The following is a 26,615-nucleotide window of genomic DNA, read 5'->3' as shown; positions in this document are numbered from 1 at the left end:
AAGAAGGCCAAATACTGGCAGCTTTTTTCAATCCTTCGCTCAAACAGCACAGAACAAGAATGAATCACAAATCATTTAGTCACTATATTAACACAAGTTTGGGATGTAAACTGTACATTTCATTTTGCCTGCTCATTTAAAAAGATAGCTAAACTGAGTCTATTCCCTAATAAGCTCCAAGACTGCACAGATGCCCAGACAGTGGTCCCTCATGGATGGATGCCCTTTTTCTCCATCAGCAGAAAGACAAAATGAAGAGCCATCACCTGAAGGAAGGGCCCACCCTCCTCCTTAGCCTGGGAAGCCTTGGTGCTCTTGGTGCTCCCTTGCTGGAGGGGCTGCTATCCTTCCCCTTCGCCAGGGAGCTGTTCCATTGTACAATTTTTGTGTAATGATCAAACACAAAGTAATTGTGTGAGAGAATGATCAAATTTTTTCTGCCCTAAGCTTTTCTTAACCCCATAGAGATGAATAAGAAGTGTGCTAACCCACTCCTGTGGATATGAGCTACTGATGTATGCCACGTTCAAGCTGGTGCGTGGGGCGGTTGGTGAGCCTGTGGAAATAAATGGCCTCAACAAAAAAAATAAAAGTACAGAGAGCTCATATTTACGTGTTTTGCTGTAAAATGGACTGCTTTTTCCTTGCATGATCTAACTGCTTATTGTGTTGACTGCTTACTAATGGAGTGATTTAATTGCAGCAATGTCTTCTTTATAGCTTCTCTTTAATTATTTTGCCTTGTCACAGAGGTAGCTTGTCTGGTCATGAAGATAGTGACAGTGGTATTGGTTGCATGAGATATTTAATGTCAGCTAAATTTTGACATTATCTCTGGCTGAGGTTCATAATTCATAGAGCACCATCCATTTGAGTTTGTTTATCCATCTGCTGCATTTGTTCTCATTCAAACTCTAAAAATTATAAAAACACCTTTAAACACATGAATATTGATATTGCTAGAACTCTTTTTATTTTTTCTGAATTAGTCTGCTCTAACTCAACACTATGTAGATAAGTGGCTAAATGGCACTTTTGGCTAAATGACACTTTATTTGTAGTCTAAAGTGCATACTAACATTTGTGTTTGAGTTGCCATAATGCTGTTTTCACTTTTATAAAAAATCATTAGTGAGTAAGCAGGAGGTTAGTTTAGCTTTAAATGCTACCCTTGTGATTATATAGTAATTTTTTAAATTAAAATTTGAGTAAAATTAATGTCCCTATTAGACACTAACTAAACAAGTTCCAGAACTCAAATCTGCCAACCAAGTTTACACTAGAGAAACAACAGAACTTCGTTTTCTGACTTATGGGGATTTTTTTCTGATTTTTCTTGGAACTTCTTGGTTGATTCTCCTTAATTGAGATCTATTCTGAGTGTCCTGAAGCAATGAAATTATATGCTAGGTTTCGTTTGTTAATAAAAAATAAATTTAGGATAGACAACACTAAATGCTAAAGGAAGCAGATACATCTGGGTTTCCCAACGATTCAAAGACTCAGTCTTGTGTTTGCTGCTGTAAAGTGCTAGAGTATAAGAAAAATGTGGAGGTTGTCAGAGTGGGTTAAAAGAGGGGGGAACAAATTTATTGGAAAAAAGAAAGGAAGGGAAAAAAGTTAAAATATGGCAGAACAAGACAAAACTCAAATTGTGGCTGGGATGGCTTAACATTTTAATACAAATTCCCAAATAAATGGTACAGATGGGAATCTGTGATTAGGGCACAGATCCGTATTGCTGCACTAGTAAAGAGTGACTCATTCTACTCATGATAAAACTTCAGATTACAGAAATGAATACATTTTTGCTATAAAAGTCCTCACTAGGCTGATGGTTGGCAGCACTCTCAGCCCAGGAGAAGAGTGGATAGTATTTAATTTCCATATGAAAAGCAAAGTTTGGCTGGAACAATAGCACATGTGTGCTGGTTCCAGTCGGCGCTCAGGCTTCTGTGTGGAAACTTTGGTGGAAGTTCTGCCAGTTCAGTACCAGCTGTGCACTGAGGAGCTCTGTGATGGATTGTTCTCCTCTGGATCCTGCAGGAGTAATCCAGGGGCTGTAATGAAGTCACATATGGACAATCAATGCAATTAGCACATACACCTCTCATGTGTGTGCACTTTGTGTGTTGCTCTTCTGCCTCTGTGTTTCAGCAAAAGAATCTTCTGATCCATAAGTGACTGCAGACCTCAGCCTCTGGAGCATCAGAGTTGTTTTCTTCTCCTGTTCCAGCAAGCAACATCCCACAATTGTCTCATTTCTTGCCCCTCATGCCCCTCATCTTGCTTTCCACTTAGTCCATCATTCAGAGAGTAAAAACTGGGTTGAGCTCCATAAGTTCATTTCAGCACTCCTCATCCAAAGGCCCCCTGTCACCCCTTACTGTGCAATATGCCACCATGGAATTTGTCCTTCTGCTGTAAATATCTCTGCTTGAGTTCATGCTCCCTGCTCCCTGTCTTAGCAGGATGATATTGGCTCCACTGCTTAAGAACTGCATCTACTCATATGACAGATCAGAAAATAATTTTTACTACTTGATTTGCAATAAGTACTCCTAACTATAAAGCTTCACTGTTCCCATTCTCTCCTACTCAAATCGTGTGTAGCACTTTTCCTGACATCCTTGCATACTCTCAAGACCAAGCAGATCTTGATTCTTGTCATTTAGTGCTAAAATATGACATCAGCATCAAGGGGAAGCAGAGCTGGGCATTGTACAGAGCAAGTTTTATGCAGTGAGTAGCTGCTCTATAATAGTTATTCTACAGAAGGTTTTCCTGCGCCTCAAGATGCAAAATAAAGAACAAAATTTTGCAATCCAAAGAATAACTGGATTGTTCCGTCTGTTTGTACTCTTTCAGATTCTTGTATAAACATTCACTGATCTTAGCCAGGCTAAAAATATTGCTAAAAATCAAAATATTTGCTGTTAGGAAAGCCAGATTAGAAACCCTATTTTTTTCTTTTTAGAATAAGTTTGAAAGGCATCTGATAATGGAAATATGCTATATTTAAACTGAAGACTATAATTAAGTGATATCTTTTCATTCTTGGACTAATTTAATGTTGCAGTGGTGTACAAGTAGCTCTGCTTTTTGGTTGTCTAAGATTTACATCTTTGGCATCTGGTTTCTAGTAAAGTGATCCTTGTTAATAGGCATTGTTTTTACCACTGAGAATATCTTCGTTTTTATGAGAAAAGCTGGTGATTAATGTAAAACTCTTTATCAATTCAATTTTAAAACCTCGAGTGAATTTAACAAGATATTTATGTTTTGGTTGACAGTCCAACTGTGCAATTAAAATCAATCAAAGATATTTCATGTGAGATTAATTACTGCAAATATAGAAAGTTGTGTGAGGGTTTGCACTGACAACGAAGGTTTTAGCTGACTCTTCATTTGCCACAACTTTGCAAAGGTTTGATTTTCATGGAGCTCTAAAAGATGTAGTATGTGTCTGTAAGCACAAGGCATGTTCTGCCTTCCTCCTGCTTTTCCACCACGTGCTCTCTTTACAGGCAGCTTGCACACTAACCATGAAGAGCCAGCCTAGATTAACCTTCTGACTGTGTATATCCAGGCTTGCAGATCCATGCAAAACCATGGTCATGCCTGAGTCTCCAGGGTCCCTGAGCCTGGCCTTGAAGGTGGAATTACAGAGATATAAACACACCCTTGACGATCTGCCTGATGGCAAATGCCTGAGAGGATCTCAGTCTGAAATTTATCTTCTCAAAACTCTTATCAGCTGTCACCTACCCAAGATATTCCCAGAGATCACTGCTCTGTTTCAAAGCTATGTGCTTAATGTGAGTTTTGCCTCTAGTTGCACTGAGACCTCTGTTGTCTTGGCGTTGTGGGACAGATCCCAGCACTCCTTATACAAGGCTTTGTCAAGTTGCAGACTCATCTCCCGGGGCCCATCACAGAGTTCATTGAAACACTTTGTTTTACTACTTAGAAAGCACCTTTGCATCTGTATCAGTGGATTCTCTGCTCAGAAGCACACAGGACACTTTGAGAAATGAGTGGGGATGCCTGTATAGGGATATATTTGGCATGAACCACAACTCATGATTGTAACAGGCATCCTCCTTGGAGGGGTAAGACCTAAATCTCACTGTTATCCCGTTTTTCTCTAGCCATCTGGGATCAGAATGAAGCTGCACTCATATGTCAACTACCTTGGGAATATCCAGAAAATGAGAACTGTTAGTTAGAATCCAGCCTAAAGTGATTTATGAGTTCATTGATTTTGTTCAGCTTACTTGTAACTTCAGATGTTCTGTAAAAATGTAGTTGTTTCTATACCTCTATCACCTCAGGAACATTCAGGAACATAGTACAAGAGTTATCTTTGTCACACATATTTGATTTTTTTTTTTGTATGGTTCTTTAGTGAGGTAGCTCTAATTTGGGACAATGAAAGATCCTTTTTTTTTTTTTTTTTTTTTTTTTGTCTTACTCTGCTTCTATCTAACAGTCCAAAAATCATTTTAGGCACTGCTGTAAATCTCATCAGGAGGCAAAGTAGTTCCTTTAGTTGTCTAAACACCTTTTAGAAACTGGTAGCACATGAATTGTTTGTCCATTCTGCTGAAAGAGCCACAAGGATTTACCTATTGCTAGCTTTTCTTGATTACTTTGTAGACCTCATTTTATTTTCAGGAATCATATACCTATAAATCAAGAAGACAAATTAGTGCAAGCTCCTAATTATCATGCTTCCACTGCCCTATTTGTCCATAAAGACATTCAGAAAATAATAGACCACTATTTACATTTAATTCTTGTCTTCACAGCCATGATGGATGATGCCTGGTTGCCCCAAATCAATAATATCTATTCAGAGGTCTCATATCACCAAATAACTACACAGAATAACAATCAGAATAATTTAATTTAAATGGATACAATTAGCACTGGAGATGAAGCTATTAAATAAAGTCCATTGATTGTTTATCAGGCACAGAGGTGAGATAATTTAAACATTCTCATTGCTAAAATTGATAGATGATTTTCCAACATATTCGTATGCAGCAGCTACATTTAATCTTATTTAATAATTCAACTTACTTTTAAATTTCAGTGCCAAAGGTAAGGAGAAAGATTTACCTGAAACTTTTACCTCAAAAATAACTCAAGGATGCTGCAGAAGCTTGACTGACAGACAGGAGTGCTAATAGAGTAGTAATTTGTTATTTTGGAGGTTACAGCATGGGAACACAATGTGTTCAATATATGAAATACTTTCTCAGTAAATACGCCCATATGCAGAAATGTTTCAAATGCATGTTTTAAGTATCAAAACATCAACAAGTATCAAACTTCTTCCCTAGTCATAAACTTCTCATAGAACCATGGAATCGTTAAGGTTGGAAAAGACCCTTAGGACCATCAACTGCAACCTTAAATCTAACACCACCACCATGTTCACTATTAAACCATGCCCTCAACTGCCATATCCACACTTATTTCAAGCACTTCCAGGGATGGAAATCTGTTCCAATGATTTGCAATCCTTTCCATGTAAAAATCTTTCCTAATATCTAATTTAAACCTTCTATGGTGCAATTTGAGGCAATTTGCTCTTGTCCTCTTGGAGGACCTTTGATTTTTCACTTGGACAAGTATTTAAAGTTCAGCCTTCTCTTAACCCAAGACTAATGAAAATTGATATAAATCTTTTCACCTATTCTAAAACAACACTAAAACCACTTTATGAGTACTAGTTTCTGGAAATATGAACACAGAGCAAAGCTCAGTAGGAAAAGGATTCACTGAACATTTACAAACCCTTCAGTGCTTTAGTCCTGTAAAACTTTATTCTTTATAATAACATTGCCTTCTTGAGGAGCTTGTAAATCCGACTCTTGGCTGCCACATTTTTTGTCCCAAAGTTGAGTCATGCTCAAGGACATCTTCTTACAAAGCAATTCAGTTTTAGATTTTGTTCTCAGAAGGTAAAGAAGATCAGGAAGGTCCTGGAGCCCATTCAGTTTCTGCTAAAATTATTTGAAAAACTCCCTCTAACTCACACGGCAGAGGGACAAAACCTAGGAGAAATTTCAGCAGCTTTTCTGTGGGTCCTAGAAGGGGCCGTGGGTCAGCTGGTGGAACCAGGGAAGAAAGCTGCTGTTTCTTACCAGCATTGCTCTGTGACAGGCAGTCCTTACAGGAATGCTGAGAATTTTGAAGTCATTGAATAAATTATTTATAGGAAATCATTTGCTGTGTCTAGTCATTCCCTAAAACACTCAAATGCATGCCTCTAATGGGCTTATAAAGTTGTGATGAGGACAGATGTTGGAAAAAGTCAACAGTGTGTAACTGAAAGGGCAGATAATTTGAGCTGGCTGAAGACTGAGTTGCAAGGTTCTTTTGAGGAACAGTTCTACAAAATAATACCTTTTTTTCACTGAACTTAATATTGGGAATAAGAGTCCCCAGGAGCTAAAAAACCCTCTCTAATTTATTTGTTTCAGTTGTCTTCAGTCCCCACTTTTTGTTTGCTATAGGAGAAGAAAAAAGTTGGGAAATATAATAAAATACAAGTAACCTTCGCCTCTTATGTTTACAAATAGCTTGAAATTTTCTGATTTTATTTTCAGGATCACATTCCTCTGACAACTTGAATTCAACTAGGAAGAAACAGCTGAAATAAGTGGGGAGGGTTATTTACATCCAAGCAAGGGCAAGATCCTTTCTATGTGCCACTTCCTGCGGTTCTGTTTTCTAATTAAAGAAAAAGCTAACACGAGTGAAGACACATGCTCACGGTGCATAATTTTTGGAAAGACAGCAGCAATTTAAAAGTAAATTTCACACTAGCTCTGAGACTCATGTCAGATGCTGCCTGCTTGCTCTAGTTCATGAAGGCCATTTATATTCTAAATTTAAAAATAACTTGGTGCTGGCACATTCCATTAATAAATTAGGACTAGAATTTTATGTTTTCAAAGGATATGGTGAGGTATAAATAGACCTGCTAAAATCGGCTGAAACTCTGTTTGAGTGTTTCTCTTTCACCTGCATTTATTTCAAGCTTGTGTTCCACTATCTGCCTTCCCATTTCTGAATGAGGGTCTAACTCTAAAATCCTTTCTGCATGGTGATTGAAATTCGGAGGACATTATCACCTCGGAGAAGATATTTGGTGAACAGGACCACTAATAAATCCACTTTCCACCTCATTCAATGATGGAAATGTGCTGCTGAGGGCTCAGGATGATTGATAGTTAATTGGCTTGTGCAGTCGTGGTGTTTAAATGCCCAACTGGAACAGCTTTGCGTGCCAGTGGCTTAAAGTGCACACTTCTACTTGCAGTATTTTTATTCAATGCAGCTCCTTGCTTTTTGGACATATGCCTACACCACAGTGAATATTTCAGTGCTCTGCTTTCTATTTTTAGGTGAAGAATTGTAGATATCTGGTCGAACCTGACAAATGCCAGGGAACTTTTCTGTACTTAGAGGATGGTTTCAATTTCATTCATTTCAGTCATGAGAGCTAAAGATCTAATGTTGGGACAAAGCCCAGAGTCCTCAAAACCTCAAAACAAATACCAAAACTAACTATCCCTGCCTCAAACAAATAGAAAAAAGATTTTCTTTTCAATAAACCACCTCATTTAGAATTTTGAAACATTTCCTTTGAATCTTGACCTTTTCAAAAAACACCCTCTTTGTTGACCTGATGGGATTAAAATACCTCACAGTTTCTTCAGACCAGAAATTCCATAATGTAGCCGACATTCTGACAATATCTAACTGCTGAAAACTATGAACAGGGAGGTTTTCCACAGGCAACCTCTTTTCACAAAATGTTTTTCCTGCTTGAGACGTACACCTCCATCCATTACAAGATGCTTTTGTTCAGACTTGTGGCGATGCACATGAGTTTTATAGACATGAATAATATGACTTCTCTGGACCTTGCAGATCTACCTAGTCAGAGATATGTGTTCTTTGATGTTCCAAAATTTTCCTTAAGAGAACAGTTTCCGTTGAAAAGTACCCACTTAGATCTCAAAATCTATGGAGAACAGATTAATGTCAGGACAGAGCTACTGATAAAAGAATAAATTGTGATCAGAAGTTCTAAAACATCAATTGATAAGACAAATTCTTCAATAATCATTAGTTCACTCAAATAGAATGTTTCCAAGAAAACATGTTAAATTGTGTGTTTGGGTTTTGGACTTTTTGCCTACCTTTCCCTTTTAAAATCTGAAGGAATGCGACCACTTTCAGTGAATAGGGTGGGACAAGGTATAGAGGCAATGAAAAGAGGAGTCTCCAAACAGGGACTTTATTTTTTGTTTTCTACTTTCTGGGTGGTGTCAAGATCCCAAGGGGATTTCTAGAAGTATAGTCTGTAGCAAAATTCATAATTAATTTATCTGCACACATCTGTGAATTGGAAGTATTTTAATGAGTATAAATGAAGCAAAAACAGTTTATGTGTTGTCTGACATAAGTAAGCATGACATAAGGAAGCCAAAATGACCTCCTCCTTCTTCATAAAAAAATCTAAAACTTTGTTCTGCACATGCTTGAAAAACTAAAAAACCCCCATAGGCTTTCTAACATGCTATTTATGGTGTCACTGGACAGAAATGCATATAAGTGCCCTTATTGATGAAAATTATTAAGGTCTACATGGCAGTGAGTCAACACAGCTTGTACATCATGTGACAGACATTAGTTTTCCCTTGAGTTTTCTCTGACATTACTTGTAGTTGGGATCTAATGAATATTGTTTGATTAGTGCTCTGACACTTCGAATGACTACCTAATGGTAGGTCCCAGAGTAGTTTATAGTCTGCTCAAGATTAAAGCTTCGCATCAAAGGCTACTTCCCTTTTAAGAAAGGTTACAATTGAGGTGTCCAAGTTATTTTAGGAAACTAGAACAATATGGTCTTTCTACAACCCATTTATAGTACAGCCACTCATTTTCCTATTAGTAAAAACACAGAAGTCCCTATGGAGCAAATAATTACTTTAAAAGCAGTCCACATGAGATGTCTAAATGCATCTATTTGTGTCTCTGGGGTATATATGGATCTCTCTGAGTCTCCAGACTTGCACATGTCTGTTTTGTGGATGCAGCAATCCAGTGAGACTGCAGTTATGGGTAGAGTGTTGGGTCTCAGATCTTTCTCTCTCTTCGGGTTTAATTGCAAGTGTCTGATGACGTGCTTGCACTTGTGTAGTTACGTGCCTTGCTACTACTGGGCGTCTTGCTAAGCAACCCACAGGAAGTATCTGATCAACCACTTCTGTAGCTCCTCTGCTTAAATTCAGCTTGGAGCTCTAACGCCCCCACATGCAGATTGTATCCCAGATACTCCGTGTCTGGCTTTTGTTACAGCAGTTTGGGCTATAAACAGCTTCCTTTACTCTGTATGATGTCAGGAACAGAGTTGAAGGGTGTGAGAGGGAGGTAAAAACTGCCTTGTGTACAATCTGCTTGTCCTGAATAATAGTAGAGAGCTGACCAAATCATACTGCTAAGTTTTTTTTAAAGCCAAGTGTTACTTTGAAATTATGCCATGAAAAAAGAATAAGTTCAGCAGTATAGCACTCTGTGTGCCCATTTATCAGTAAAGATAGCCAAATAGTGGAAATTTCCAATGTTTCCTTTAAATACAAAATGTAAGTTGAATGAGGGAATGTCATCTTCATAGAAAGAAAAAAACAGTTTAAACAAATATTTTGACCCATTTTATGTGCCTGGCAAAATGTACTTTTATGTAGGAGCTCTTCTTCAATGTGTTTGTGAAATCCACACTTTGAAGAGCAGACGAAAGTTGCCTGAATTTTAATGGGTGGTCATCCAGCATTTCCTGTGCCTACAACCTGTTCCCACTAGCTGCAGAACAAGAAAACAGCAAGATTGGCACAAACCCCAAAAATATTTAGGACCTCTGTAGATTTATGAACTTTGAAAGGTGTAGGGAAGAGGAGAGGAAGATAAAAGGAGAACAAGATGAAGGGACATTTTTATTCTGTAGTAGATAAAGGACGTCACTACTCTTTATGTCATGAGCTGATCCACAGGCCTTTAAATCTAAAAATTAGTGAAAACTGTTACCTCTAATCAAACTATTTCTGGATCCACAGGGAGATGTTATGCAATATGTAAAAGAGAACTCAGAAAAACAAGGACCTGCAAGTTTGTCAAATGTTCCTTTTTGCTCGTTTACTGAGAAAAACAAACAGAGAAAGATGAAAAGATCAGAAGAAAACTCTTGGTTTTTCTAAGCATTTAATGGCGAAAATCACAAGACTATTTGAATTTCCCTTCTTTATGGGAGAAATGCATGGCATTTTATTTCACACCTTCTAAGTTGTGTGGAAACCTATGAGTACAAACATTATGCATGACTTTCAGAACTAAACAAATACCATCTCCTTAAATCCTGCCCTTTTGATTATTGTAGTCCTCTATTTTTGTCAGGCTCTTTTTCAAAAGAAAAGCAAAAATGTGTTTTGAAGGAGCATAACTAGCAGTTGGAGAACGAGCAAACTGCTGGCTTTTGTTTTCCTCTGCACTGTTTAGCAGATGCCATGCACAGAAACTGGGTCTGCAAAAAATTCACCCAGGTCAAAGTCACCAGGTCCAGTCCCATGCTTACCCCAGTCCAAAGCAGATGTAACAGCAGTTGTGTTGTAGCTGACTAACCGTGATGTAAAAAGCATCATCAACTTCTCAGCTTATCTGGGATGCAGTCTCAGTGCATAGAACATGCTCTGTTTCAGAATCATGTGTATGGGATTCAATCTTGGTAGATTCCTGCTTTGGTTTCCTTACTGGTTTTGCTAGCAAACACCAACATCCAACATTTCCTCAATGTGAGAAAATTCTTCTCTGCAGTCAGATCTGAAGAGTCTGGGCCAGAAGAATCTCATCACATTTATAAAGAGAGCAAATAATTATGCACTGCTACTTTTAATAGAAGTAAAATATGGTATAGTACTAATGATGGTAATAGGGACCCTGGCAATAATTTATAACAATGAGAAAAAGAGTCTCTTGTAGAATCATAGTGGATTACTTTTAAAAAGAAATTTGAATAATTTTTGACCATGTCAAAATTGCACAAATTGCAATTTTTGCAAATTGCAATCACTCCTAAGAGTGATGCCTACAAGACATTGCATAGAGTCCTGTGTGGATTAGGAAGGGATGTGGCTCTCTCTTTCCTGAGCTTTTAGTGGGAAGCATATTAGTGGGTTTTAAAGACAAGCATTATTCCGCGCTCCCCCTTCTCTCTGGAGTAGCAAGATGAACCATTTCAGCCAGGGGAATTCAGTCTTTGCCATTTCAGTCTTTGGCAGACTATGACAGTGCTACACATGCCCTGTGTATGAGAAATGTAGTTCGAGTCAGGAATAAACCTTTGCCAGCTCTTCATAAGGTGTAGTTCCCTTTTAAGCTCCTACTCCAGCATCCTGAGTGGCTCTCCAGCTGCTGGAGGGAATGGAAACACCATTGCTTGCTCAGAGCGGATGCTAGGTGATGAGGAAGAGAAAATTGAACAATTTATTCCATTTTCATTTGAAACATAGTTTCAATTTTCCCAAAAGAGCTGTTATGCCCATTCAGAGGTGACCAGCATAAAAATAAAAAGTAAACAGTGTAATGAAAATGTCATTAAGGGGAATATAGTCTAAGATATGCATAGTAATTTATTCATTGTTGCTTCTGCTTAAAAAAGGGAACATCTGAAGACACATTACGAATTTTAAACCACATCCTTCCATATCCATGATAGAGAAACATTGTCTGTTGAAGTCAATGATTCCCCCTGCCAGACTTCAGAATAAGGATCTGTGAAGCTTTGTTGACTTCTAAATCTCTGAAATCAACGTATGTATTTGCATGTCTGGAGTGCTCATTTGCTCTGTGCCACTGCTACAGAGTTGTAACACCAGTCAGCTCTCTGCTCACAGCCTTTATCAGTTCAGTGACAACCTGGGAACCCACTTTGTAATGTCTCTGATTTCTAAGCAGGAATATTCAGGTGATTGGGAGCACATAGTAACATAAATGAATTTTTCACCTGAAGTAATTGTAAAACCAGAATGAATTTCTCTGGTCTAAAGTTGCATTTTTTTTTGCAAACAAAAAGTCTTAAATTAATTTGCAAATAGAAGCAAAAGAGCCTATGCTTATTCATTTTTACATGTGGTTAGGGTGCTTTGAAGAGAAAGATTGCTCAATATTCCAAAATTTTTAAACTTTATGTTGCTTTCCATATTGTTCATATGTTAGAGAGTGTGTGAAGAAACAACATGTTTATTAGGACAAGTAATATGACATAGCTGGAAAAAAACTGGAAAAACTTTTAATCCTTAGTTGTTCTTCTGTTCCATGAGGCTCCTGAATAATTTTGAAGGACTGTAGAAACAGCTCATCTCAGTCAGCCATTTCACTGGCTCTTGTTACACTTTGCTTGTATGTTCTTAAAAATTGATCAAAATCTTTGAGGAAAAAATTGTAATGGGGCTAAAAACCTTGGAAAACTATTACTCATGTCCCCGTATCATATTTGTATTTATGCTTCTCTTTTCTTAGTCTCTCCTGTTCTGTCTGTGGTCCTCTTTATGCACTGACCAGCTCACTCCACTCTATGCACATGCAGAACAGAGGACCACATATAATTTATATCCAAAGACTGAGATTTTGTGAGAATAGTCCTTATTTGAGAAAATGTCTCTTTTGTTGAGGAAACATAAGCCTTATGATCCACCACTGAAGAGTTGCATCTCACAGATATATGCTCTGTATGGAGGAAAAGCCAATCAGTATTTTGCTTCTCAGTGGAACAAGAAACTTGCAACATGTACTGAAATTTGGCCAGAGCACAAACGAGTGTTTATAAATAAGGTAAGAAATCTAAACCTGCTCCCTTGTACACATCAAATTATGCTTAAAGCAAAGTAGCCTGTCTTTGTTTAAGGTGAGAGGTTGTTTGTACAGGTAGCATGGGTAAGGGTTTGAAATCCCAAGGCAATTCTTCTAGTAATGTTGAAAACCAGCTGCAATTTCTAGTGATTTAAGCATTATATCTGGACAAAATGCCATGGATGAACAGGATAAGTAGGTGCAAGAGGTGGAGCGACCATGAAAGAGTCATGCATATCTGCTCATGCACAGGCACACCTGCTCCTGCAGCTATTTGCACTCTCCAGCTTCAGGGAAAAAAATTCTTGTTCCTTCTAACAAAAGAGGTATTCAAGGGGTTCAGATCATCACCTGGTGTGAGGTGAGGCTGTTTCTGCAGGGCCCTTTTACAGTCTCTTGAAGCTAAACTTCTCCTGCTGTGGCCTGCAGTGGTGTTGGGCTGGTGATTCCCCAGTAGAACTCACAGAACTACATATTCTTTTGTTTACCAAGTGTTACATTTCACCCAGGAAAAGCAGCTCAAATATGCTAACTTCTGATGGAGAAGCACCTATTAGTGATTGGTGCAGATCCAAAGAAATTATTTCCTCTGTGTAACTGGTTACTGTGCCCCAGAATTTTCCATTCTATAGGCTTCAGGAGGAAAAGGATGATTTTTTAAATCTCTAATAAAGGTGTAATCCTGGGGATTTCCTGGTGGCATGCACAATACTCTTAAATGAAGCTGGGTTGCACTATAAAGCATTGTATCAAAACCAGGCACTAAAAGTGGGTCTTTAAATAGTTCAGAACTAAATGAGAAAACATTTTTAAGACTGAAAAAAAAAAGCAAAAGTATGAAATGTGATACCACCATTATCCCTGATACTCTGACTTCATCATAACGGCTGGTGTATTTCTCAATGCCTCAGCTGCTGAAATTGTAATTGAAAAAGCAAATATTCACATATTTAGCAAAAAGTGTACACTCAGGTTTGCTTTTAAAACAAAATTGTTTCTGATCCTCTGCTCCAAGGATGAAAAGTGCAATTTAGAAGCAACTTGCAATTTCAAAAGCAGAGGACAAATAGATAGTTATATACTAACAAAATGGAAGTGTTTTTTTAAGCACTGTTTAGAGCATTGTTAAATTATTAAATTGAGTCTTGTTTCCCTACTCTGAGTACTGAGATTGCTAAAACTGGAGTTTGATTGACATCCTAACTTCCTTACATATAACCTTTGCAACCTTCAGTATTTTGCACCATTTTCCTGCAACTCAGAGATCTGTAAAACAAGATTATCTTTCCTTATTTCATAGAAGAATTGTGAGATCGAATTGTGCGCATGCACATGCATTCCCAATATATTTGATAGACAAATAATGCAGTGTAGGTGGGTAAAGAAGAATCCAGATAGACCATACTAGTTTTTAAATTTCAAATTTTAAATCAAGTTCATATATTCTCTTATATGTGTATAAAGAGTTTTTAAGCTTCTCTTTATGAACTTTCTTGGTTTTGCTTTCTGCTAAGCTCTGGTTTCATCTAGTACTGTATTTCTGCTAAGAAAATTGTTATACAATCTAACCCAAATAGCCAAGGCTAATAAAAATCTTATTTTTCATATTGTCTTTGAAGAATCATGCCACTTTGATTTGCTTGGCAGGTTTTTGTGGTGTCTTAGGCCTGATAATCATATTGGAAATGTTTTCTTTACTAGCTGTATTTCAGATTTGTATTTATGGTAATCTACAACTGGACACTTCTGACATAGTTTAAGAATAGGTGGATTACAAATTGTTCTGCATTGAAAGAATTCCACACTTTTGATAATTATCTGGAAGAGCATTAACTTTTGGGATTCCATGTTAAGAAGGTATTGAGAGTCTAATGACTGTTACATGGTTGTTTCCTCCTGTGTGTGCTTTAAATGTAGTTGAACATCTGTAATTGTTCAGCCATAACTGAAATTGTAATTGCAAAATGTTAATTTGTAAAGACTGAAAATTACGTGAAAATGCTAGTTATAGTTCAATTTTATGAGTCCTTCTTAATTTATACTGTACTGTCTGATGGAACCTGGGGTTTCCAATAAATTTATCATGCTCTGCCTCCTTGTAGCTTCCCTTCAATACTGCTCCAATATTGTTCATAGTGATGATCCAAATAATTAATTCCCATTCTCACTTATTGCAATGTATAGCTCTCTGGACACGTGGCTGCATGGTGACAGCCAGCCCCAGGACTTAGAGGTTCAACTTTGCAAAAAATTGTCTTAGGTTGACTGAAGGCTGGGCTTCTTCTCCAGCTATCCATCCCCCTTCCTTCTAACAGACCTTACCACCCTCTGAGACAGAAATGCTCCATAAATGCACATCTCTTGGTCCTTCCAACAATTTTAAGATGTCAGGCTGCCACCTTCCCTTCTGCTCCCTTGTCTTGGGGGGTGAATCAGCTGGCTGATTTTATTTCCCCAGAACCACCTATCATGCTGTATATCTGCTAGAAGTTTGAGGAGACGGGCAGATCTTACTCTCAAAGTAAAATTAAGAAGAGTCAAAAAAACTCTTAATGCAGGGACAGAGTGGATACTGGCTTTAAATCTCAGTAACACATTTCCTGGCACTGTTGGTCAAATCAGTAAGTGGCTCAGTTTGAACACTATTTAAAGACATATAAGTGGGAAAACTCAAAGATAAATTTTCGTCATTTAAGAGCTGCTTGGTAACCTTATTTCCTTATTAGATTTATTCCTTATTTAAAACTCAAACTTTTTATTAATCTTGCATAATATTTGACAGAACAAGACAACAAAATTTTGAAAATCTGTAAAACAGAATAACGTACAAGTGCAGAAAATTTTATGTTAGTAAACATTTTATTTTATTAAAGGTGGGGAGGTGATTTTTACATTAAATTCTAGCATCTCAGAGATGGCCATTTGAGTTAATTAGTAAAAATTGGCTGTCATCTATAAAAAGTGTTTTGCAGAAGGCTATTGTTTTTCTTTTTGTTTTAAAGTAAGCTGGAAGGCAGATTTAAATCCTGTTGTATTATTGCCATTATTTTTGGTTCTCAAATAATGTGTGTCTTCAGAGAAAAAAAATAACCAAGGTCTGTCATTATACATTCTCTGATGTGTACAAATTGCTCTACAGAAAGTGAAAACTTAATTAATACTGCAAATAAATCTAAGCACATTTAATACCTGAACTAAATAGTTGCATTATACCATTATTATAATGCTTCTTCTCCAGTTATCCTGTACCTGATGTAGCTGAACCTTTGTGAAACAGTCTGTAGATCCAATGTGCATGTACTTAGCAGCTTGTAAATTCACAATTCTTTACGTTTTAAAACAGAGATTCAAATACTTGGTATGAAACATCCCTATTTGAAGTATTACCTCTTCATGCAAATGTGAATTTGTTTTCATAAAGTATGTGATTTCCAAGTTCTGATGATTTTTATTATTTATATCATAATTTAAAAACCAAAGCTCTGTATCACTGTATTCAAGCATATAATTAAGCTTTGGGTCAGCCTGGTGGTCACAGAAAGATTTTGAAAATAAAACTTGCTGCAACAGTTGAATCAATATGGAATAATATGTGAGAATTTATGTGCAAGTCAGTGCTTTCTGATATTGTTGCTCTAATACTTTAGTGTTTCTGAAACTGTAATTTGAACACCATTTCTTTTGCAATTAATATTTTGTGCCAATTTAGTGAGGAATGTATACATATAGTGTATATATCTGTGTGCATAAATTTTTATATTCAAACAAAGGCTATTTTAGCCAATTAAATTTAAATTTTCTTGCTATTTAAGCCAATTTTGTTTATGTATTACTTCACTGAACTTCAATGGAGTTCATAGCATTCACAATGTCCAAAATGTAGCCATGCAGTGGCTACTAAGGGTAGTGTAATTATCTCTTTCGTGGTTGAAGGTAAATTCAAAATGATAATGTTGCATTAGACTACAATTTTGTGTTTAATTTCCTTTGTAAAAAACGGTACAAAAGCATTTGTTTGAATTTGTTTAAATCTCTTTTGAACCTGATGCAGTGCCTGCTTCTCCCTCTTTGCTGTGGCTGTAGAAAGGAATGATAAATTGTTCTCATTCTCACTTGGTAATGCTTTCCATTCACTTTGCACAGGTGTAAATGACTACATGGGGACAGGGACAATGATGAAGCAGGAACTGTGCTTAAAGTAGAAACACAATTTTTCTGGCAGTCACCATGCAATTGGGTTAGATTGCCATATGTCTCTCAAAGCAAGGTTTTAGCAATTTAGTTAGACTTCCACATATTCTCCTCTCCTGCAGAATTATGGAATTAGACTTTAGTGCTTCATTTGGACAATCAACTGGCCCTTGGAGTATATATGTAAACTTCTGAGTGAAATGCAGTGGTCACATCTGAATACTTGTCCTAAGAGTGTTAAGAGAAACCCTGCCATGTGCCTTTCCTTGTGTAACCAGGTGGGGCTTCCAGAAGGCTGTGCGCTGTTTATTTAAAAAAAAAAAAGCCTTTGGAGGTGATGATCCTTTGTGTGTGTGTGTGAATGTGTAACTGAAAAAAGGTACCAAATGCACGTAAATTTTTTTCTACCTTTCTTGAATCAAGAGTAAGGCAAAGGAAATGGCTTTAACCTGTAGAACAGCTAATCCTAACTTGCATTATTCTAAAGCTTTTGTACATTTCTCCTTCAAATGTTTTAAAACGAAGTCACTGCTAACAAAACCAAATATTGAGAAGTATTTTGGTAGGAAGGTTCAGCTACTCTCTCGTGAGTTTATTTCTCTTTATTATTTTCAACCATTTTATCATAAAATTTAATGTTCTTTCCTTCTTCCTTTACTTTCTTGCTCCCCAAATTTTTGAGAGGTCTTTTCTGATTACATCAGAATGGATTACCTTTCTTTTTCCAGCCAAGATCAGGATGTTTGAGACTTTATCTGGCAGTAAAAAGAACATTGGGGCATGGAAATGCTATCTTGGCTGGTGGGGGAGAAAAGACCCAGAGGTGGGACAGCATGGTCTCTTCTGTAGGAAAGGTCTTTTGCATAGCTACTGAGGCTGTGCATATGAGTCCCTGAACTCAAATCCACCTCTGTTTGCTAAGCCATGTTATTCTAAAATAATTACAATGCTGATTGCCTGTATTGGGGTTGATCCAGTTTGTGTTTCCTGGCTTTGATCCAGGATTATCCCTTGGTTTCAGTGGCCATTCAGGCTTAATATTCTAATTAAAATAGGGAGTCCTAAGGGCCTTCTGAAATTGCTGTGGGACCTCAAAGATGCTGTGTCAGCAGGGCCCAGGGGTGGGCAGTCCACATGCCAGGCATGGGATGGTGCCAGGCTGCTGTCCCTGCTGTCCCTGCTGTCCCTGCTGTCCCTGGAGCCCGGGGCACCCGCACAGCCCTGCTGTGCTCACGGCAGTGCTCCAAAGCAGGTGCTGCCAGCTCCTCACCCCCAGCTCTACTGCCAGGACAGCAAACCAGCTCCCTGCCCTGCTCTGCAGAGGCGCCTCCAGAGAGCCATATTCCCTACGAAATCCTGGATTCTAGCTCTCCTGCTGGAGAGAAGGATGGACTGGGCTTTAAAATGTTAGCGTTTACACATGCCCCGGGTATGGTTTGTGTTCAGTTTGCAATGGCTTAGCAGGAGCTTTTAATAGCTCCACTTAATATCTGTTGTACTGAAGATTTCACCTAATTGGGACAACTGGTAGATCTGTACCCGGGCCAACTAAGTGATCCTAAAGTGTCATGAAGATAATAAGAGAGATAACATTGTTATGAATAAAAATATCAGGGTAGAAATGTCACAGTGCATGTAATCTATTATGCTCCTTATTTCTTCTTTTAATCTGTACTTGGATACAGTCTGTATTAAAAGACTACAGAGCAGAATTTCATCACCTAGTGAAAGCATCAGTTTTCACTGTCCAGCTGCATCCTCAGTATGTGTAATTCAATAAATGCCTTGATCAAGAAGCTGTCCTAGCCACTCACCATTACTGTGCAATATCTCCTCCTCGTTAGATGTTGCAATAGAATCACCGTCCAAATGAAGGATAATGTAATTAAGTGGAGTGTTGGGTAGCATCAGAGGCAGAAGCTTTATTTTCTGGAGAGGGACTTACTCTGCCAGAGCTGTATATTTTAGTTGTCAGTAATCATAACTGCAACCAAAGGGTTATAACTTTATTCCAGGCTATTAAGTAATTAAAGCACCTATTAAAAAGAGTTTCTTAACGCCAAGGCAGTGTGTGTGTTAGAAACCAGATGTTCAATGTTCTTTCTCTTCTCTTTGAACTTGTAGGGAAGAGGATCTTATGCATAAAATAACCCCAAACAAAATATTAAAAAATCTCCTAAATTCCAGTTGAGCAAATAAAATATTTCTTAGTCTACTTAGACTAAACTGTCTCTAAAATGCACTAGAGGTCAGGGTTTCTAGCCTAACATATTGCAGGTACACATAAACTCTAATAACCAAGAAAGAAAGAAACAGCAGTGCTTTAATTAGAGCACAAATACACCATTTATTCACTGGGAGACCTTGACCCACTACTATGCCTTCTTATTATAAGCTTCATACCTTGGTCCTCGTCAGGGCTCCTGGAGTGTTCAACAGCCTCACTTCTGCTGGTGGTCTCTTAAGAACCGTGCTGCCACTGTGACTTGAATGTGAATCAAAGCAGAGATCTTTCCCAAGAAAGGCTTTATATTTTCATTAAAACTTCAAGCTTTTAATTAGGGTGAATCCCTATTAACTCAATCTGTTGGAAAAAACAGTTATTCTATTGCTGGCATATGCCGTGCTAGCTATGTCTAATTAAAAGATGGAGCTTAAAAGATGGAGCTGCTTTCCAATATCATAGTGCCAGTAGTTAGCTGGTTGTACACTCATTTTGAAGACTTAGCAACCTAACATTAACAATTTAACAAAAAAAAAAAAAATTGGTCTTGCAATATATTGGAGTACCAGATCTGTAAGGTAAAATCCAGTGAGTAGTACTGAGTAAATAGGTATGGCACAGAAAATAGAGGGGTGAAATTATAAAGAAGATGGACTGAATCATAACAAAAAAATACCGTGGCACTCTGCAGGCAAAAAGGATGGAGACAGAAAGGACTGCAGAATTTTAATATCTTCTTTTAGTTCTTCCACTATTCAAATATTAAATTTAATATTATATAATGTATATGCTATATACTGTAGCATAACATACTCTCTCTGAACTAAGGGCCTCACACTTCAGACTAAATTCAAAACTTCCCAGTGTCCTCTTTTTGCCCAGCAAAATGACCCACCTTCAAGGAGAAGACTACTCGGTATTCCAGAGTCTGGTCTCAGTTTCCAGCAGTGGTTACCCTGGTAACCAGTGGTTTCCCATTTGTGGGAAACGGGTACTGTGGATTCCCTGTTCCTGAGATTTAGGAATGCTCTGAAAATAGATTTCCAATTTCCTGGACAAATGACCCAACAACTTAAAAACAGTGTTAAAAACAAAGCATCCTCCAGTTCTGAAGTTCATATCATCCTAATAATTTGCAAGTAGAACACCACTTTAGCCGACTAAGGTGTAAGATGTTCACAAACTTTAAAGCTTATGGACAAAAAATCAAAGGAAAATTGAGATTTCTTGTGTGGTTTCTTTTTAATTATCTCTTTTTTTTTTCCTTTTTTCTTTTTACCACGGAGCACAATCAGACTGTAGAATAACCTAAATGAGACTTGTAGTGGATTTTCCATTACTTGAAGCCTGAAAATTGACATTGGATGTTTTAGTAAAAAACAGGCTTGAGGTATATCACAGCTATTGAGATTTGAAGCAATAATTAATTCAGGGAAGTCCCATGACCTGTCAGACTAGATGATCACAATGGTCACTTCTGGCTTTAAAGTCTATGGAGTTCCTGGCTTCTGTGCTGTGAATGCCAATGAGACTGCCAATTAGTGGGCTTTTTTTTTTTTTTTTTATGTGGCCACGTGTTCACCGGGAGCTAGGCTGAGACTACTAAATTAATTTTAAAGTCATTAAAATGCTCCATTCCCTGAATAATGATTGCCACAAAGCACAATCAGAATGTAAAAGAAAAGGCATCTTATTCTTGGAACAAAATAGTAAGCATAAGGAAGCGGTATAAATATAATACAGCTTTTTTACCATCTCATTCTTTCCTAACACTGAATGCCATATATAACATGTCTAATCATTCATTTCATTGTTATTTTTATTCCTTAGAATAGAAAGAACATTACTAAGACAGTGCCTTTAATGCCAAAGGCAAGGATGAAATATCTAAGTAGAGGTTGATCCCTGATCTCTTGGGAGAGAGAATGTCTATTCAAAAGGCAGAGACAAATATGAATAGTTAATCATCTTTAGTCTAGATGTTTTCTCCATTCCAGGTGTATTGTTTTCCTTCCACTAAAATCAGTGGACCCAAAATTTCTTCATAAATTAATGGCAAGTTTGTAATTTAAAGAAAAAGGCATGAAATACTGTTCCATGTTCAGAATTAAAGATGAGAAAAATGGGAAATGGGTTGCATGTGACTGGGGACTTAAGACATAAATTAATATGCATATTTAGCAATATGAGATCAGTGGGTGTATTTATGTGTTTGGTGGGGCAAGCACAGCCCTTTGCAAGCAGTGAGGGTGACAGCATATCTCAGGTGCAGCACAGGGCTATGAGCTTTCTTTACAAGTTCATTTTTATTTTAGTTCTACCAGAGAGTGAGTGTTGGTGTGCTTGATACCAGTGGGATTTCATAGCAGCATTTCAACTACTGTGGGATAGAGTTTCACATAAAGCACCCTGAGATGCTGAGGTGAAAAGGTTCAATCTTCTGCAAAATGAAGTTAATACTATTCTTTTAACAGTAAAGTACAGGCCTTCCTGCTCTGGGGGCCTCAACACAAGAAGGATGTGGACCTCCTCTGCTGAGTCCAAAGCAGGGCCATGAAGATGATGAGAGGGCAGCAGCACCTCTCCTATGAGGACAGCTGGAGAGAACTGGGGTTGCTCAGCCTGGAGAACAGAAGGCTCTGGGAAGACCTTGGAGCACCTTTCAATACCTAAAGGGGGCCTATGAGAGTTGGAGGGAGACTTTTTCCAAGGGCATGTAGGGACAGGACAGAGAACAATTCTTTAAGCTGGTAGCTTTGTATCAAATCTAAGGAAGAAAATCTTTACTGTGAGGGTGGTGAGGCACTGGAACAGGTTGCCCAGAGAAGTTGTGGATGCCCCATCCCTGGAAATATTCAAGGACAAGATGGCTTTGAGCAACCTGGTCTAGTGGAAGGAGCCCCTGCCTGTGGCAGGGGGCTTGTAATGAGATGGTCTTTAAGGTCCCTTCAACCCAAATCATTCTATGATCTATGGATTAGAGCCTACAAACACAGTGTTATTACAAATTCTGATTTTACAATCCTTCTTTTGATTACTAGTTTTTCTCTTTGTGTTTGACATTCTGTAAACAGCACAATAGAAAGGCCATATTAAATGAGAATACCAGGTTTTCTGTATTTGGTGGCAGTTTAAACTCTGCCGTGGTAGCTTACAAGTTTAGTTTTTCTGTATATTTGTAAGTGGATGCTATCTCTGAGGCTCAGTTTTTGCAATGTAATCCTTCCTCTTTAATGAAGTCTAATATTATTGAGTGGCCAGAGAAATAAAGAGTACTTGTGATTGTCTTGAACTTGGCAAACTCCAGATTTCAATGTGCTTGCTCCTCGAAGCCTGTTGACATTCAGTGTACTAAAATTGAATTTGCAATTACTGGCTAAGAAAAGCATCCCCGATATTTTTAAAATTATGATCCCTTAGCATAATGGGGCCATTCACTTTTGTTTCATGCTGGATCAGTTTCTGAGGGACTTTGAAGGAATGAGACAGCTATTTCCCTGTTATCAGCCATCTGAATGGGGAATAAGAAAGGGGAAAAGTCTATGCTTTCAGTCAAAGGGATTTCCAAATATACCATCAACAGCTTGTCTTTTCTCTGTGCTAGATTCTAAAAATTCAGAGAAGGAGAAGGACAGCAATCTGGACTGTACTGGGATGCTGCTTGGAAGAACCCTGCCTCAGTTTGCAAAATCTCTGCTGTGTAATAACTGTGTGCCATAGACCTCACTTCAGAAATCCCAACATAAAATCCTACTGCATGCCTTAAGAGGGCTACCTTAATCCAAGCTTCTCAGTGTTTTTATCTCAGGGCTGTGTCATCTAGTGATAGGAAAAATGGGATGATCTTGTGCAGTATTCCTGCAATATGTTTGTTCTATTTTCACTTGAATTGAAAGAGCTATTTTGAGCATTCATTACTTCCATTATTAATTGTTTTTTTTACCTACTTACATGTTCGGGAATGGTGTAGAGAAATGATGCTTTATTTTCAGGTTTTCTGAAGATAATTTTCTGGTGTTTTATAAACCATGTTACTTTATTATTAATCACTCTAATAAAACAACAACTGAAGTGACTTAGTGTTAAGGGTTACCGAAGATGCAACATGGCAAAGTTTGATGGGCTGCATCAAGCAAAACTTAGTAATGGAATAGACTCTAATAAAATATATGAAGATAACCCCCAGTTTCAGTTGAATAAAATATTTTCTCTGAGTTAAAACAAATCGTCAGGAATAATGTCTAGCAAATTAGCACTTTGCATTGAAGATGGGTTGACATCCTTCACACATTTGACCGGTCAAAAGTTTTCATCAATCTGCTTTACACGTGTACATGCACACACTTGGGCTGCCAGGAGCTGTAGGGATATGTGTGTGCAAGTAGTTATATATTAAAAAAATTGAAATACCAATTTTCCTATACAGTCGGAGATTCACTTTTGCATAGGTGTTGTGAAAAGCTTAGTGTCAGCTCAAAGAATTATGGAGTTTATTTTCATGTATTCTTTGGTAGGAAAGGTTTTGACAGACAAAGAAGACATTAGGTGGTTTTATTAATGATGTTCTGCAGTGGTATGTCAAGTCTATTTCAAAGGATGGAAGACTAGTTATATTGCCTGCATGGATCCTCCATTTCCATTTCAGCTGCTTCTAACTCCTTTTTCTTTAGAGAACTGATCTCTGTTCTGAATGGTCTCTCTGTAATAATTTCAATCTCTTGGGATAATGTATGATAATCTTGTTTAAAATTGACATCTGTCAATTAACTCATTGTCAAAATGCTTGTTTCTTTTGTCTGAAGGGCGTCTTACACTACAATACATCTCTGTGTCTTGCCTAGGTTAGACAATTCTTACAAAATAAATCAGAATATTTTTCTGCTTACAGATGAGGGAATACCTTATATAATAAAATGCAATTGTTCTTTGACAGTACTTGGTAAGTACATCTAAGATACAGAGGCAAGAAACTATTGTTACCCACAAATAGAAATGGAAATACAAACACTCCTTTATTCTGTACAAACTCTTGGACCCCATCACATGCAAAATGGCTTGCAATGAAAGTGCAGTCAGCATTTCAGTCTCTTCAAATACAAAGGAATATCAGAATGCCATTCAAAAGAAATTAAAAAATAACTTATTAAAAATTAACCTATACCCAGCTGCTTTTTTCCTTACTAATCCAGTTTTCACTGTGGTAAACTGTAAGTGCAATATCTGTGACTCTGAGTTGCTGTTTAACCAGTCCTAAATCACCCTGGCATTCTTGAGCAGCCACTTCCTTGGGCGTTGGAGGAAATTTAGCCATTTTATGAGCAGAAATGTTGACGTACCTAAAGAAGGTTTTGAACCCCCAAAAGGCCTAGAAAATTGATACCACTTGCTCTGTTGCAGCATCCAATTAGCAATTTAAATTTTGTGTATGCAAAAATAAAGTGCAAAGTACAAAGTTTTACCACCTAATAAAAGTCCTACTCAAATACAAATTGTAGTTATAATTAAGGGGGACAAGTAATTTCCTGCTTGTTTCTGGCCAGAACAACCCCACACATCTGAAAACATTTGAACTACTCATGGGATTATCTTTCTACCCAGAAGGAACTCAAGTTGATCTAAACAGAGAAGACAATACATTTTTGATTAGAGAATACCTGTCAGGTGGTGGTAGGCTAATTTAATAGCACCCACCTGAAGGGCATTAGTTTTAATCTGGGATGCATCAGGAAGATGACCTAATGACAATTTACCACTTATAACACTATTTAGAGTCCCCAAGTAAATAGAAGTATTTAAAGCCAGCATATAAATACATCCAGGGAAACCACTTTCCCACGCACACTAATAAACGAACAGCAGAAGTTCTGGATTCCACAAGCAGTACTGGCTCCCGAGGTACCCACTTATTCTACCAATATCTTGAAAGAAAATTACAGCAACGTGATTAGTGAATTCATTAGATTCAGATGAGAGAACTATTCTGCTTACTGCATTTGCAATGTTTTGCTTTATCACTGGGTTGTGGTGCTCTGAGAAGCCTCCAATCATCCTAATGCCACCTCTCAACTTCTCAACATAACCTGATAAAAGGTAATTTGGGTTTATTTTACATCTGTATCTTCTCAGTGGAGCTGGCAGCAGGTATGAGTATGTCTGCTGGTGTGATTTAATTCAGCAAAGATGATCCTCAAGTCCACCTTCTCTCCTTACACAGGAAGCTCTACCTCACTCCCCCTTGTTGCCCCTGGTCCCTCCTAATACCTTTCACAACTTGCCATTTCTACTTTCTTGCAAGATCCAGCTGTCAGAAGCCAAAGGGGACTTTGATATAGCAAAAATGGGTTAAAATTCATTATAAACCTTCCTTGTGCACACAATCTATCGGCACAGTGTAATTTCTGTTCTTTGAGTTGCCTCCCATACTGTCAGGACAGGTTAAAGAATTATTCAGTGGTATCACTGTTCCTGTGGGATGGATAGGGTAAAAATATAACCACCTGTGAGTGACTTGAGTGGGCCTCTTCCTTCTTTAAACTGAATTTATATTTTTCCTGCCATATCTTAAAGATACAGAGACAGAAAAACTAGCTAGGATGCATTTGAGATCTTGAATTATTTTGTCCTCTGAAACCTCTTCTGTCAGAAGAACAGTTGATTTCTGATATAGCATGGTCAGGCAAAACAGTAGCTTTACAAATCCCTTCTAAGGCTACCCCACAGCAGCTTCAGAAATGAATTACCAGACCAAATACACTCTTGTTGCTTATGGCGATAGTGGGATAACCAAAACTCAGAGTGAGATTTTTCTACTATAGAATGAAAAGGCAGCAGCAAAGCTGGTTAAAATATGAGTGAGAGGTTATGGAAGCTCATTTCCATCTTTTACCAGTCGTCCTGGATATGCTTTGTAAAAGCTGTTTGTTATCACATTTACATGAGGAACAGGTTTTGTTCTTTCATGTACAGAACCTTAAAATGGTGTCATAAGCACTGTCCTTTGTGCTGGGTAATGTGCAAATTTCAGGCTTCTCATATAAAGGGATGAAGAGGCCCAGCACTGAATTTTCCCTGGAAGGGTGAGGATCTCCACGTCACAGGCGTGACTGCAAGTCAAGAGAGCTGGCTCTTATATGCCACCTAGTAGCTGCACTGAATTGGGAGTTGCAAATCCCTGACTTCATTTGTGTCAGCAGGCCATGTGGCAGGAGTACTTTGCAGCATATTCATTGAGGGAAGAGATCTCTTCTGTATCACACTGAGTTCAGGAGCTATTTAA

At 37.8% G+C, this 26,615-nt stretch overlaps 1 long non-coding RNA gene across 1 annotated transcript; it reads right to left on the bottom strand.

Annotated features, from left to right (window-relative positions):
* Positions 1-1,752: 1,752 nt before the first annotated feature.
* On the bottom strand, positions 1,753-19,655 carry LOC148225399 (uncharacterized). The gene is made up of 3 exons (XR_015803911.1): positions 19,519-19,655; positions 4,629-4,688; positions 1,753-2,060 (listed from the first exon to the last, which is right to left on the bottom strand). It is a non-coding gene; the product is annotated as an uncharacterized LOC148225399 (long non-coding RNA).
* Between the last annotated feature and the right edge of the window lie 6,960 nt (positions 19,656-26,615).

The sequence above is a fragment of the Sturnus vulgaris genome, chromosome 1 (genome assembly GCF_052056855.1).
Source record: "Sturnus vulgaris isolate bStuVul1 chromosome 1, bStuVul1.hap1, whole genome shotgun sequence".
Lineage (NCBI taxonomy): Eukaryota > Metazoa > Chordata > Aves > Passeriformes > Sturnidae > Sturnus > Sturnus vulgaris.
Note: the sequence above shows the minus strand (reverse complement) of the source record. Positions and strands in the feature narration are given on the sequence as shown.